Source organism: Podarcis filfolensis (genome assembly GCF_964270895.1).
Source record: "Podarcis filfolensis genome assembly, chromosome: 1".
Taxonomy (NCBI): Eukaryota; Metazoa; Chordata; class Lepidosauria; order Squamata; family Lacertidae; genus Podarcis; species Podarcis filfolensis.
Genome location: NC_139604.1, coordinates 7,595,138 through 7,609,596, shown reverse-complemented (window position 1 = coordinate 7,609,596; position 14,459 = coordinate 7,595,138). Strand labels below are relative to the sequence as shown.

Here is a 14,459-nt window from a genome sequence, read left to right as displayed (position 1 = left end):
GGCTGCCCTTCTCCCTCCTTGGGGAAAAGCCCCCAAGAGCCGCATATGTGCTCCACGCGGCTCGTTAATGGGAGCGGCTCGTTAATGGGAGCGCTCCCTTTAAAGAATATTTTTTTCCCTTGCATTCCCCCTCTAAAAACTAGGTGCGTCTTATGGTGCGAAAAATACGGTGAATAAAACTGCACATTTGCTAGAAGATTATCGCTGGCAGGAATCCTCTGAGGCAAAGCAAAGCAGAAGCTGTCCAGTTCTGCCTTGCCTCCTCGCACAAAATGCCAGGGCAGCAACCACAATGCAAAGATCTGCAGGAGTCCCAAGACAAAATGCTGCAACGTGGAGGGCTTCTCATTCTGGATTCCAGCCACTCCTTTTCCATTACCCCATTTTCTCCCCTTCAGTCAACGGTTGGTTGGGATTCCCTGGCCACTGAGCATGCTCAGTCCTTTGCTGTTTTGCCCCCACCGCAAAAAAAAAAGAGATTTTTGCAGACTTCCAAGTCTCCCCAAGCCTACCTGATACTTCCCTCTCCTTCATGGGTGCTGCCATTTTGCTTATATGTGGAGCAAAACTCACAGCCTGAACATTGGAAACAAAGGGGATTATAGCACCCAGTAGTCAAAGCTCTTATCTGGCATTTCGCTCCATGAAAGCATCCTGCAGAACTAGCTGAGATCAGTATTTTCCCCATGCTCAGGTCTACTTCCGGCGTAGCTTGAGAGTCTGCGTGTTCTTACAACAGAATGGCTCTTTGCCCAGCAAACAGCATCCACCCTAAAGAACAACAACAGTAATCCTACCTGATCTCTCCCTGAGCCATTTGTAGCACAAAAATGTTGTTTGTGCCCAATCTGGAACCATTCATACGCGTCCTCGGCATGCTGCTTTCAGTCTAGGTCCTGATGTCCACAAGGACTTGTGTGGTTACTTGATACACCTCCTATCCGCACTGTTCCCCCCCCCTGCACACGCCCCAGGTAACATGAAGAAAGAAGTTGTGGTTGTGATTTGCAAGCCTGGTGTGCGCCTACCTACAAGGTTACAGTGGTGCCCCGCAAGACGAATGCCTCGCAAGACGGAAAACTCGCTAGACGAAAGGGTTTTCCGTTTTTTGAGCTGCTTCGCAAGACGAATTTCCCTATGGGCTTGCTTTGCAAGACGAAAACGTCTTGCAAGTTTGTTTCCTTTTTCTTAACACCGTTAATACAGTTGCGACTTGACTTCGAGGAGCAACTCATAGAACGCAGTGTACATAGTAGCCTTTTTTGAGGTTTTTAAAGACTTTGGGGATTTTTGAAGCTTTTCCAAAACTTCTTTTGCAGCCATTTGGTAAGTTAAGCTTTTAAAACTTTTTTTGGGGGGGTTGGATTTTGGGTTAGGGTGTTTGGAATTCAAGGACTTGGTGTTGGGGAGGGGTTTGCAAGAATCTGGAAGCTTGGTTTTTTTTCTGCATTTTTATGATTTTCTGTGACCATTGGGGCACTCTGCTGTTTTTTTAAAAAAATCTGGATTTGAATTTCTGTGTGCTGGGTGGGTGGGGGAACAGTTGGGGAGGGGTTTGCAAGAATCTGGAAGCTTGTGTGTTTTTTTCCTGCATTTTTATGATTTTCTGTGACCATTGGGCCACTCTACTGTTTTTTAAAAAAAAATCTGGGTTTGAATTTTGAAATGCTCTTTACAGTATGTGTGACTTTAAAGAGCACTTAATAAACTCTTGTTGTACCAAATTTGGCTTTGTTTGGACTTTTTTTGACCATAGGAACGCATTAATTGATTTTCAATGCATTCCTATGGGATTTCGTGCTTCGCAAGACGAAAAATTCGCTAGACGAAAAAATTTGCAGAACGAATTAATTTCGTCTTGCGAGGCACCACTGTATTGGCAGGTGTGGCTACACCCCATCCATTGCTGGGACCGCCGATAAGCATTTTCCAATGGACAGACTGCAGAGTAATGCAGAATCAATCTGCAACGAACTTTTACGATCAGAATGAAGTCAGATTCTCAAGTCAGTAAGTGCTTTTCTGGGGCAAAAATGATGCAAGAGAAGAAGAAGAAGAGTTTGGATTTGATACCCCGCTTTATCACTACCCGAAGGAGTCTCAAAGCGGCTAACATTCTCCTTTCCCTTCCTCCCCCACAACAAACACTCTGTGAGGTGAGTGGGGCTGAGAGACTTCAGAGAAGTGTGACTGGCCCAAGGTCACCCAGCAGCTGCATGTGGAGGAGTGGAGACGCGAACCCGATTCCCCAGATTACGAGTCTACCGCTCTTAATCACTACACCACTGTGTAAAATAATCACGCAGTTTCCATTGATTCCAGAATAAAATGTCATGTGTACATGCTATACATTTAAAGTTTACCTCGGGCAAAGTACAGTGCCCATAATCATTTGAGTGAAGGAATGAGCTGTGAATACAGTGGTATCTCTGGTTACGTACTTAATTCGTTCCGGAGGTCCGTTCTTAACCTGAAACTGTTTTTAACTTGAAGCACCACTTTAGCTAATGGGGCCTCCCGCTGCCTCCCGTGTGCAATTTCTGTTCTCATCCTGAAGCAAAGTTCTTAACCTGAGGTACTATCTCTGGGTTAGCGGAGTCTGTAACCTGAAGCATATGTAACCCAAGGTACCACCGTAATGCTCAAAGGTATGGTGTGTACACAGCCTTCGACCTTTAGACTTAAGGGTTTTGCCATGGAAACTGTGACCCTCCGATGCAAAAAAAGGGGGTCTTGGATGCCAAAAATACATTGTATTCCTGAACCACATTGAAGAGGTCTTTACAAAAATAAGAAAATACAATAGCAAGTAAATAGCAGGTGGCAAGGAAATGAAAAAGTATATTTCCATGCAAATGATAGACCCAGGACAGCTGGGTAGTGAGGTCTATTGAAAAGCAAATTACTTTGGAGGCGTCAGTTGTTAGGTTATTTTCCTCACAATATCCTGAAGTAAAATGAGAGAGAGAGAACACAGATGGGGAAACAGCCTTCCAAGGAAAAGTGGTGCCCTTTTTTAGCTATATGACCTTGTAACTTCAAATAATGCGCCTTCAATTCATAGGAACACAGGAAGGTCAGAGCTACCTTGAGATACCAAGAGATATTCTGCATACAAAACAGAATGCTCTACCACTGCGCTTAAGCCCTACCTCTCCGTTTGCAACTGGCATAACTCCTGAGCTGCCAGTTTTGAACAAAACAGCAAGGGCAATGAAAAAGTGACGAATTAATCCAAGGAATAATACATTCAAAATCCTAACCCAAGTTATATTTTACCAAACAGAACTCTGTTATCATCATTATCCTTATACAATAAGTACACAAAGTATTTTACAGTACAATATACGCACACAAAAACCAAGTCCATGCCTTGGAAGAACTTAAATCTGCTAAAAGTGGAGGAAACAACAAAGAGGAGGGAGAAGGAATGGTGCAAGCACAGTGACATACTTAAGCTGCAATCCTAGCTCCATTTAGGTAAAGGGACCCCTGGCCATTAGGTCCAGTCGTGGACGACTCTGGGGTTGCGGCGCTCATCTCGCTTTATTGGCCGAGGGAGCCGGCGTACAGCTTCCGGGTCATGTGGCCAGCATGACTAAGCCGCTTCTAGCAAACCAGAGCAGCGCATGGAAACGCCGTTTGCCTTTCTGCCTATTTATCTACTTGCACTTTGAGGTGCTTCCAAACTGCTAGGTTGGCAGGAGCAGGGACCGAGCGATGGGAGCTCACCCCGTCACGGGGATTCGAACCGCCGACCTTCTGATCGGCAAGCCCTAGGCTAAGTGGTTTAGACCACAGCGCCACCCATGTCCAGCTCCATTTACCTTGGGCTTATTTACAGGTTGACATATAGAATAGCAGTAGGAGGCTACATTTCAGTTGGGAGTGACTAAAGCAGGGGATGGCAAACTAAGGCCCCGGGGCTGGATCAGGCCCAATTGCCTTCAGAATCCGGCCCACGGACTGTCCATGGATTGGTGTGGGGATTCTGTTCGTTCGGGTTGCGCCATTTTTCCCCGGCACCATTCCATTTCCCCCCCTCCCTCACACACACCGCAGCAGCGTCTCCTCCCTCCCTCCTCCTGGCTTCTCCCTGCCCTGCCTAGAGGAGGAAGGGGGCTGGGCTGAGCTGGCTGAGCGCCATTTTAAGCAGCTCCGGAGCCAGCCCTTTAGTGCCACTCATCTGCCCTTCACCACCACCGCTGCCCTGGTGCTCCTGTGGGCCAGAGAGCAGAGCGGATGAGCTCCCTCTGCCTACCCATAAGAAGCAGTGGCGGCGGTGGCGGCAGCCCCTGGGAAGGTAAGCACAGCGGCTGGGGCTGGGGCTGGGGGGTGGGAAGTAATAATAAATAATAAATAATAATAATAATAATTTATTATTTGTACCCCGCCCATCTGACTGGGTTTCCCCAGCCACTCTGGGCGGCTTCCATAGAAACCAAAAAACACTAAAATATCACACATTAAAAACTTCCCTGAACAGGGCTGCCTTAAGATGTCTTCTGAATGTCAGGTAGTTGTTTATCGCTTTGACATCTGATGGGAGGGCGTTCCACACGGCGGGCGCCACTACCGAGAAGGCCCTCTGCCTGGTTCCCTGTAGCTTTGCTTCTCGCAATGAGGGAACCGCCAGAAGGCCCTCGGCGCTGGACCTCAGTGTCCAGGCAGAACGTTGGAGGTGGAGACGCTCCTTCAGGTATACTGGGCCGAGGCCGTTTAGGGCTTTAAAGGTCAACACCAGCACTTTGAATTGTGCTCAGAAACGTACTGGGAGCCAATGTAGGTCTTTCAAGACCGGTGTTATGTGGTCTCCGCGGCTGCCCCCAGTCACCAGTCTAGCTGCCGCATTCTGGATTAGTTATAGTTTCCGAGTCACCTTCAAAGGTAGCCCCACGTAGAGCGCATTGCAGTAGTCCAAGCGGGAGATAACTAGAGCATGCACCACTCTGGTGAGACAGTCCGCGGGCAGGTAGGGTCTCAGCCTGCATACCAGGTGGAGTTGGTAGACAGCTGCCCTGGATACAAAATTGACCTGCGCCTCCATGGACAGCTGTGAGTCCAAAATGACTTCCAGGCTGCGCACCTGGTCCTTCAGGGGCACAGTTACCCTATTCAGGACCAGGGAGTCCTCCACACCAGCCCGCCCCCTGTCCCCCAAAAACAGTTCTTCTGTCTTGTCAGGATTCAACTTCAATCCATTAGCCGCCATCCATCCTCCAACCGCCTCCAGGCACTCACACAGGACCTTCACCGCCTTCACTGGAAGGAGGACTATTTGCCCCCCTTGCCTCTTCTTCCAGCTCCCCCCCTCCCGGTGCCGCTTCTCTGGCCCACCACAAGATCTGAGGGACAGTGGACCGGCGGCCCATGGCTAAAAAAATTGCGGACCCCTGGACTAAAGCATAGCTCCTATCCAAGTTTACCCAGAGTTTAATGAGAGTCCCTCCCAAGTCATTATTTAGAGGATTGTAGCCTTACTAACACACTTTTGTTTGAGCGTCTCTTCCATCGAACAAGGAATCGAGCCAACACTTACCTGGGAGAACAGGTGACTTCTTGGTGTCTGTAGTTGAAAATTAATCTGACTTGCTGCTCTGACAACTCAGCATCGATCCAAAAGCTGTAAAATAAACACAGTACCTATGCACTTGCAGCTAAGAAATGATTAATTTCCTCTTTCTATCCTCACCAGGAAAACTGGTGCTAGTACATTCTGAGTTTTAAAAGAAATGTATTTGCATTAGCAGCTGAAGTACCCATTAAATAGTTGATTCACGGATAAACGAGGTGACACCATCCTTGGCTCTGACTAATGGCAAGTAATCTAAAACAGCTGACAAAGGCAATTTGGGTCAGTAAGCTGTGGGTCCACTCCCAAAATCTGATCCCACTAATGCAATTCAATCTTTTCAAGCCTGATAAACTGACTAATCTATGACCAACTCTGAAGAAGATCCAAGTAAATAGTCACTTTTGATCAACATACAAGCGTAAGTGAACTTTTTAGTTAATGTTAGGTTGAGATTTTGAAAGCCCTTAGGATACTGGCCTACGGATCTTGCCTTAAAATTAACCAGGTCGTTGACAGCCTAATCAGTTGCTGGGGGAAATAGTAAATATGGATCTGTATCTGTAGTTAATAAAAGAATTGGCTGGCTCCCTAGCATGGGTAAACACACTCTCCAGCAAGAGAGAACCCCTAGCAGAGTTCAAAGACACAAAATCATGCAACACAGTGAAGTGTGAGGAATATAGGCTGTTAGACCCTTTAACTACCCCATTCTAGTCCGCTTACAGTGCTTCCCATCTCACAACGAGCATACCACACCACTAGTAAGTTGAAATGCTTTACTTACAAATGCCAAAGGTCAGATTCATGTATGATTCCATGCAGCAGCCAGAAGAACACAGGTAGAAAGCTTGGAAGACAAAATATAGTGGAAAAGCACACAGCCTGAGCTTGTAGCAAGCTAATTCAGGCACTTCCTACCTCAGTGAATTCACATAATGAAAGAGAATGAACAAAGGAGGAAACTTAATTTTCTTCATTCCAGGAGAGGGGCATGACCAAACTGAGTCTAGGAATACAATTCTGTGGTCATGACCTCTTCATGCATTAATTAGCCCTAAGCTCGCTAGTCATGTTTGAATACAACATGACACGCCAGTGAGCCCTAGTAAAAAGCACAGCTCACAGCAACATCTGGAGGGCAAATGGCTCCCCACGCCTGTCCCAGAGAAACGGAGGCTTTAGCAGGCATCTGACTTGAATTTCAATTGCTTTTATGTATGTATGTGCTAATGTTCTTTTATATTGTTATTAATGGCTTAGATTAGAATGTAAATGGCTTTGTGATGCCTCGTGGGAAGTAATTCATGTAATAATAATGATGATAATTGCACTCTAGCAACTGTAGGGAAGACAGTTGTTAAACCCACTTGCACTACCAGGAATTCAGCCAGTGGGACTCGCCTTTAAAGAGAACATTTAAGCCAGGGGTCAGCAAACTTTTTCGGCAGGGGGCCAGTCCACTGTCCCTCAGACCTTGTGGGGGGCCGGACTAGATTTTGGGGAAAATATTAACGAAATCCTATGCCCCACAAATAACCCAGAGATGCATTTTAAATAAAAGCACACATTCTACTCATGTCAAAACACGCTGATTCCTGGACCGTCTGCGGGCTGAATTTAGAAGGCGATTGGGGCCAGATCCGACCCCCGGACCTTAGTTTGCCTAACCATGATTTAAGCAGTACTGTATTCCACCTGCGTCTTCAGTTTACACCCCACATTGTAAGCAGCGTACACAGTTCAGAAGCTTAGAGTTTTGCTACAGAATACAGTGGGGCCTGCTGCAACAAATTGTTGCAGGGTGGACTGCTCCTGTTCTGGATACTCCTTCCCCTTCCTTCCCAGTTTTCTGCTTCCCGTGTTCAGCAGTCAGTGGGCCACTGAAAATGCTCTGTCTTCATTGTGCTTTTTCGGAGGGAAGGGTTGGGGCTCCTCAGGGACTTTGGTTCCCCAAAGCTATAGTATATTTTGTACTTCTGCAAACCTCAGGGTTCTCCTGAGCCCGCTGCTACCTCCCTCTTGTGCGTAGGATGCTGTTCTCGTTACATAAAGATCCACACAGATAATTGATGAGTGTGCCATTGGTATATGTAATGACTGCCAATGTCCCTTTCATTAGTATCCGCAGGAGGCTTGTTACAGTTCTGTCCCTGTGTAGTATTTGAGTGGGCAATGTACAGTTGGAGACAAAGAATGGGCTCGACTTAGCTGGCATGGCACGGCTTTCAACAAAGGAGCATCTCAGTCACTGCGGCTTTCTCTTCTAAGCAACAAGTAGCACAATCAGTTTCAAAAGGTCCCCCCAACCTCCACTCCCAGGCCCAAATTTCAGTTCCTTTGTGTCACAAACCCTGAAGTACATGGCTTGTCTTACCAACATAGTAAAATCTGTACCTGGGGCAGCTGTGCGGCACTTTAAACTGCTTCACATAACAGTGTGCTCCTCCATTAAAAAAAAAATTAAAATGCATTTGCACCTAGAAAGCAGTTTTCTTTCTTTCTTTCTTTCTTTCTTTCTTTCTTTCTTTCTTTCTTTCTTTCTATATAGAAAGCAGCTTTCAAGGGGCAAGGGTTAGCAAGATGAACCCTTAAATGGTATGCTACTTCTCTCTGTAGGGGACGCGGGTGGTGCTGTGGGTTAAACCACAGAGCCTAGGACTTGATGATCAGAAGGTTGGCGGTTCGAATCCCCGCGACGGGGTGAGCTCCCGTTGCTCGGTCCCTGCTCCTGCCAACCTAGCAGTTCGAAAGCACCTCAAAGTGCAAGTAGATAAATAGGTACCGCTCCAGCGGGAAGGTAAACAGCGTTTCCGTGCACTGCTCTGGTTCGCCAGAAGCGGCTTAGTCATGCTGGCCACATGACCCGGAAGCTGTACGCCGGGTCCCTCAGCCGATAAAGCGAGATGAGCGCCGCAACCCCAGAGTCGGCCACAACTGGACCTAATGGTCAGGGCTCCCTTTACCTTACTTCTCTCTGTATAGGACATTTTTTAATACTGTGGAACATTCCATTACATCAGGAATGAGGAACCTGCGACCTCTCAGTTGACGTTGGGCTCCAACTCCCATCAACCCCAGCTAGCATAGCCAAAGTTCATGAATGATGGGAGATAGAGTCCAAAAAGTTCTGGAGGGCCACAGGAGGCTCCCTGCCCTTCCATAATTTAAATGAAACATCACTTGCAGACTGAGGTGGTTTAACATATCAAGTTTAAAATATCAGCTAGCAGGAGGTCCAAGACGAGGTGTAGGCTTAGTAGAAGCTCCTCAGGGTTGCAAGAATAATCTTTCCCCAGTTTCCCCATTTGTGATTCTTTCCTTGGAGATGCAGGGGCTGGAATCCTGGACCTCAGATATACAAATAACAGCATCTTCTGTCGAAGTAGGAAGGGATAGAGTGAAAGGGAGAGCCATCCCTAACACCTTAACTCCTGGAACATCCTTTACCTTAGATCAGATCTATGGCAGCACAAATGAAATCAAAGAAGATGTGTGCTTTTGTAACATCTGGGAATATATTGGTCTGTACTCCAACTGCCGTTGCTTATTTTTCGTTATCTAACCCTCCTCCTTTCTGCCAGCTGTCCTTTATTGAAGAAACCACACCTTGTGGATGTTCCAAAACTTTATTCACATCATTGCTATTTATTTATTTTTATAGGTCAAGTGAAGCATTTTTGGCATCCGTAAGCTGTTTTTAAGATACAGCAGAGGAACCGAGTTGAGAAATTGTGTGTGGGGTGGTGGTGGTTTCTTTTTTTTATATATAATAATATTTATTCAGAGTTTGAAGGTTACAAAAAAAAAGAAAAAAGAAATACAAAAGACAGAAAAAGTACAAAAATCATTTAGAAAAGGGGAAAAAAAGAAAAAAAAAGAAAAGCAAGTTAAACCTTTACATAACTTTCTTCTTTTACTTATTTCCTTGACCTCCTCACACCTCCCATTTTTGTATTCTAGTTCAAAAATTTTCCTTTCAGCAAATCCTTCCAACCTTTTTTTTTTAACCTTAATAATTTATTTTAATATATTGTAATTTTGCGCTCTCTCTTTCATCAATTTCATCAGTTCATTTTTACTTAATCCTTTATATCATTTCTGCCAAAACCACCTAATTTTCTTTTTCCAACATCTTTCTAACAATCCTTGATTTTGCAATATTTTTAAGGGTATACTTTAAATACTTATTCTTAGTACGTTTCCCTAGGGTCGAAAAAAGATTCCCTTCCACGAATTTCCCTACTCTCATTAAAAGAAAAACAAAAAGGAAATTATATTATATACATATTGAGTTCCCAATTTCCAATCCACCCAAACCCCTTCCCGGTTTCAGTCCCCAGCATAAGTCCATCAATCTCAGAAAGCCATCAGCCCGGAGATCTCAAATCCGAGGCTCTTAAATCTCTTTCATGTCCCCTCTGCCAGTCTTTTTGATAATTTTTAGTATTAAAAGCCAAATCTCGGGGAAGCTCCAACCCAACAGCATCCACATTCCTTCCAGCCAAACCTCCATAATTGAAAATAGGGCCTATAAAATATTCCAAATCTTGTTTCATTCTCCTTTCAGATCCAACAGTCCCCAAAGTTCCAGCTTCCACCTGGATCAGATTTATAATCCAAAGGTCATCTGGTCTCCACATAAGGGGATCCCTCCATTTTTCACTTTCCAATTCAGGCCAGGCTTCCATCTTCCAAGATTTATTTCTCCTTGTTACCCTCATGTCAGGCTTCAAGTTGTAGCTCGCCTTTTGCATCTGCAGGGTTACGGTGGTGGTTTCTTGGTGTGTTTTTGTAGTTTTTGTTTTTAATCTTCTATGTTTCAGAAGGCCAGCTGTAGCACAAACTGTGACTTGGGGAAATGACCACATAGGCTAGGATTTTCAGCTGGTGTGTTTTGGCCCAGTTCCATTTTTACATCAGTGTAAAAATGAGCCTCTTTCCAGCATCTTAGGACTTGTACATTTACAGGGGGCGAAAGCATGCCAATTTGAAAATTAAGGGAGGTAGTAGGGAGAAGCTCCATAAATCAGTAGGGAACATTGATTTGTGAACTGATAAAGGTAAAGGGTAAAGGGATCCCTGACCATTAGGTCCAGTCGTGACCGACTCTGGGGTTGCAGCGCTCATCTCACTTTATTGGCCGAGGGAGCCGGCGTACAGCTTCCGGGTCATGTGGCCAGCATGACTAAGCCGCTTCTGGCGAACCAGAGCAGCGCACAGAAACACCGTTTACCTTCCCGCCAGAGCGGTACCTATTTATCTACTTGCACTTTGACGTGCTTTCGAACTGCTACGTTGGCAGGAGCTGGGACCAAGCAGCGGGAGCTCACCCCATCGCGGGGATTCAAACCGCCGACCTTCTGATCAGCAAGTCCTAGGCTCTGTAGTTTAACCTACAGCGCTCCTAGGACTTAAACTGATGAGGTACGCCAGCTGCTATGCTGCTCCAGTGTTATAAGCCATATCAACACGCTGGGTACGCGGGCAGATCTTCCATAAAAATAGAGCTTTACCTTGTGGCATATGTAAGAAGCAGCTCTTTATGTCCATGATGCAATCACTGAACACATACCAGGCGTCCTGAGACTCAGCCTGCATGCACACCGTCCATTTACAGAACCTGGGAACCATGGATTGCTAAGGGTGCTCGAGATTGCTAGGGATACAGTTCCCAGGATTCTTGTCATGTGCTTTAAATGTATTGTTGCACACCATCCCAATCTTCAAGCGGTGTGAGATCCCAGGGGTTGCAGGTGCCAATCCAGGGTTTGTGTTTGTTATAGGAATCCCAAGGTCTAAAATATAGATAATTGCACAAGGTAAACACACATGCACCTTGCCAACAAAGGTCCGTATAGTTAAAGCCATGGTTTTCCCAGTAGTGATGTATGGAAGTGAGAGCTGGACCATAAAGAAGGCTGATCGCCGAAGAATTGATGTTTTTGAATTATGGTGCTGGAGGAGACTCTTGAGAGTCCCATGGACTGCAAGAAGATCAAACCTCTCCATTCTGAAGGAAATCAGCCCTGAGTGCTCACTGGAAGGACAGATCCTGACGCTGAGGCTCCAAGACTTTGGCCACCTCATGAGAAGAGAAGACTCCCTGGAAAAGACCCTGATGTTGGGAAACATGGAGGGCACAAGAAGAAGGGGACGACAGAGGACGAGATGGTTGGACAGTGTTCTTGAAGCTACGAACATGAGTTTGACCAAGCTGCGGGAGGCAGTGGAAGACAGGAGTGCCGGGCGTGCTCTGGTCTATGGGGTCACAAAGAGTCGGACACGACTAAACAACAACACACATACATAAGTGTATAAGCCACATGTCTAAAATAGTACAGGAGAGCAATCCAAAAGCCATCTTGGCAATCTCAATATTTCCTCTGCCTTCTTAATCCCCTTTACCTGAGAACAGGTAGGCAGACAGCAATCGGGGAAGTTCCTGAAGGAATTCCTCTCCTATATCTATGAACCTCCTTTGTATTAATTGTCTTGGTTTGCCCAGATGCTCTGCATTGAGGGATATCCGACAGGCATCCTGATGGTCTTATCAAATGCTAATGTTTTGTGTAAACTGTGTCTGGACCTACGTGAAACTTGCTAAATCCTCAGGAATATCACACCTTGGCCTGCCTGAGCCACAGTAACCCCACCTTGTGTGTGATGTAATTTCTGACTGTTTGTAGAGGGGGTGTCCTTCTTCTCCACACCAAAATGAAAACCCTGAAAAGAGATGTTTCTTCTTGGTTTGGGGTCTCTCTTGCCTCCTTGCTAGGAGGGGAGGGAACTCTGTTGCAACAGAAAAATAAAGATCTGCTTTGCTTTCATTGCATCCTGCCTCCATCTGATCATGGACTTAGGGGACACAGTCCCTTGGGGAGTTGGGCAGAAAAAGCCAAACACCCCTATTTTCCTATATCATGTTTCCACTTTGGAATGAGGCCCAGCTGAGACTGTGGTGTCTTTACGGTATATGGTTTATTTATACATATTTACAACCTGAGCCTGCAATAGAGGGATTCACAGCATGAACACCCAAGAAGTGCCTTGTTTCTCCCATAAGCACAGACATGGATTCAAACGTTACACCGACTCTCTCCAGCTTGAAGAGGAAGAGTTTGGATTTGATATCCCGCTTTATCACTACCCGAAGGAGTCTCAAAGCGGCTAACATTCTCCTTTCCCTTCCTCCCCCACAACAAACACTCTGTGAGGTGAGTGGGGCTGAGAGACTTCAGAGAAGTGTGACTAGCCCAAGGTCACCCAGCAGCTGCATGTGGAGGAGCGGAGACGCGAACCCGGTTCCCCAGATTACGAATCTACTGCTCTTAACCACTACACCACACTGGCTTGCTGCTTCCCTTCTAGTTCATAGAGTCCTTCTAGGTCACTGCCAAATTCTGCTCTCAACTCTGGCTTTCTCAGTTGGCGCAGGCAACCCCACACATTTGCCATCTAGCACCAAGCCCCTTAACCCCTCTTCACCTCACCAGGAAACTACAGGGGTACCTCTGGATGCGAACGGGATCCATTCCGGAACCCCGTTCGCATCCCGAAGCGAACGCAACCCGCGTCTGCGCGTGCGCGGGTCGCAATTCGCCGCTTCTGCACATCCGCGTGACGTCATTTTGAGCGTTTGCGCATGTGCGAGCAGTGAATCCTGGAAGTAACACGCTCCGTTACTTCCGGGTTAGCGCGAACGGCTAATGGCGGATTCCCTCCGAGCTCCGGAGGGAATCGGCTCTTCAGGAGCGGGGTCTTGCCGCTGCGGCGACACGGGGACCCTTAGAAATCACAGGCGGGGAAGCCTGTGAACTTGGTGACTCGGCGGGCACCATTTGCGTCCCCCCCGACCCGTGAAGAAGCCTTTTTAAAGGCCTTGGAACGGGGGACGGGGTGAGTGGCGCGGTGCTGAGAGTCGACTGCTTCTCCTGGGGAGTGAAGCCGCGAGCCATGGTCGGAGGGCGCTGACTTCTTCCTGTGAAAAATCGGACCCTAAAAGTAACAACCCGTGAGTAGTACGGAAATTGGACTTTTTAAGAAAAAAAAATTTGGAATTTGGCACGATCGGGGAAGGTGCAAACAGGAAGTCCGCCTCCCCGCCTTGTAAAAGATCTAAAGCAAGGACTAGTTAACTAAAGTCGAGAGAATTGTCTTTTCGATAAAAGATATTAATTTCACGATTTGGCGATACAAGTATAAGAAATTGTGCTGGAGGATAAGAGTTAATTTTGAGAGTTGAAGTTCCACCCCCCCCCCCGGACCCGGGAGTGATCCGCGAGAGAGCCTGCTGAGGAGATATAGAGAAGTTTGACAGCTGTCAAATTTAGCTGTCAAAAAGGAAAAAGAGAACTTTGTTTCTGCTGTCTCTGCTGGATACAGTTGTTGCAACTTGGTTATATTTTGTTGAAAATAAGTAAGAACTGATACAAATTAACCTGACTTTTGGATTTTAACTGGAAAGAATACTAAGTTACTAAATCCCTCTAGAGGAGGATTTGGGACACTACAAGAATGGCTGGAAGAGGGAAAATTCAGGCTGGGCTGGACAGAATATTTGTTCTCCTGGGAAAGTTACAAGGCCAAATTGAGGTTTTGTCTACAAATGTAACAACCTTGAGTTCAAAAGTAAATAACATTACGGAACTTGATAAGGACTTGACTCAGGAAGCCCATGCAGCTGGACAAAAAGAGGACTTTGAGAATTCTGAAAGTGTGGAGAAAGAGATACAGGTTGTTCCTGAGGAGAAGGAAGGAGGAGCTGTAACCTTGCAAATGACAAAGGAGAGCCAGAGGCCTGACATCATGTTCAAAAAGGGAAACAAGAAATTAAACCAAAGGCCTGACAGGATGATTACAAAGGAAAACAAGTACTGGATGCTGA

At 46.2% G+C, this 14,459-nt stretch overlaps 1 protein-coding gene across 1 annotated transcript in view; it reads right to left on the bottom strand.

Moving 5' to 3' along the window:
* The window catches only part of CMKLR2 (chemerin chemokine-like receptor 2), a gene marked incomplete at its 5' end in the record, with an annotated part of 31,229 nt that extends 25,493 nt beyond the window's left edge, over nt 1-5,736 (bottom strand). The window contains one exon of the mRNA XM_083572047.1: nt 5,540-5,736. The remainder of the gene's footprint in view (nt 1-5,539) is intronic.
* Nucleotides 5,737-14,459: the final 8,723 nt, after the last annotated feature.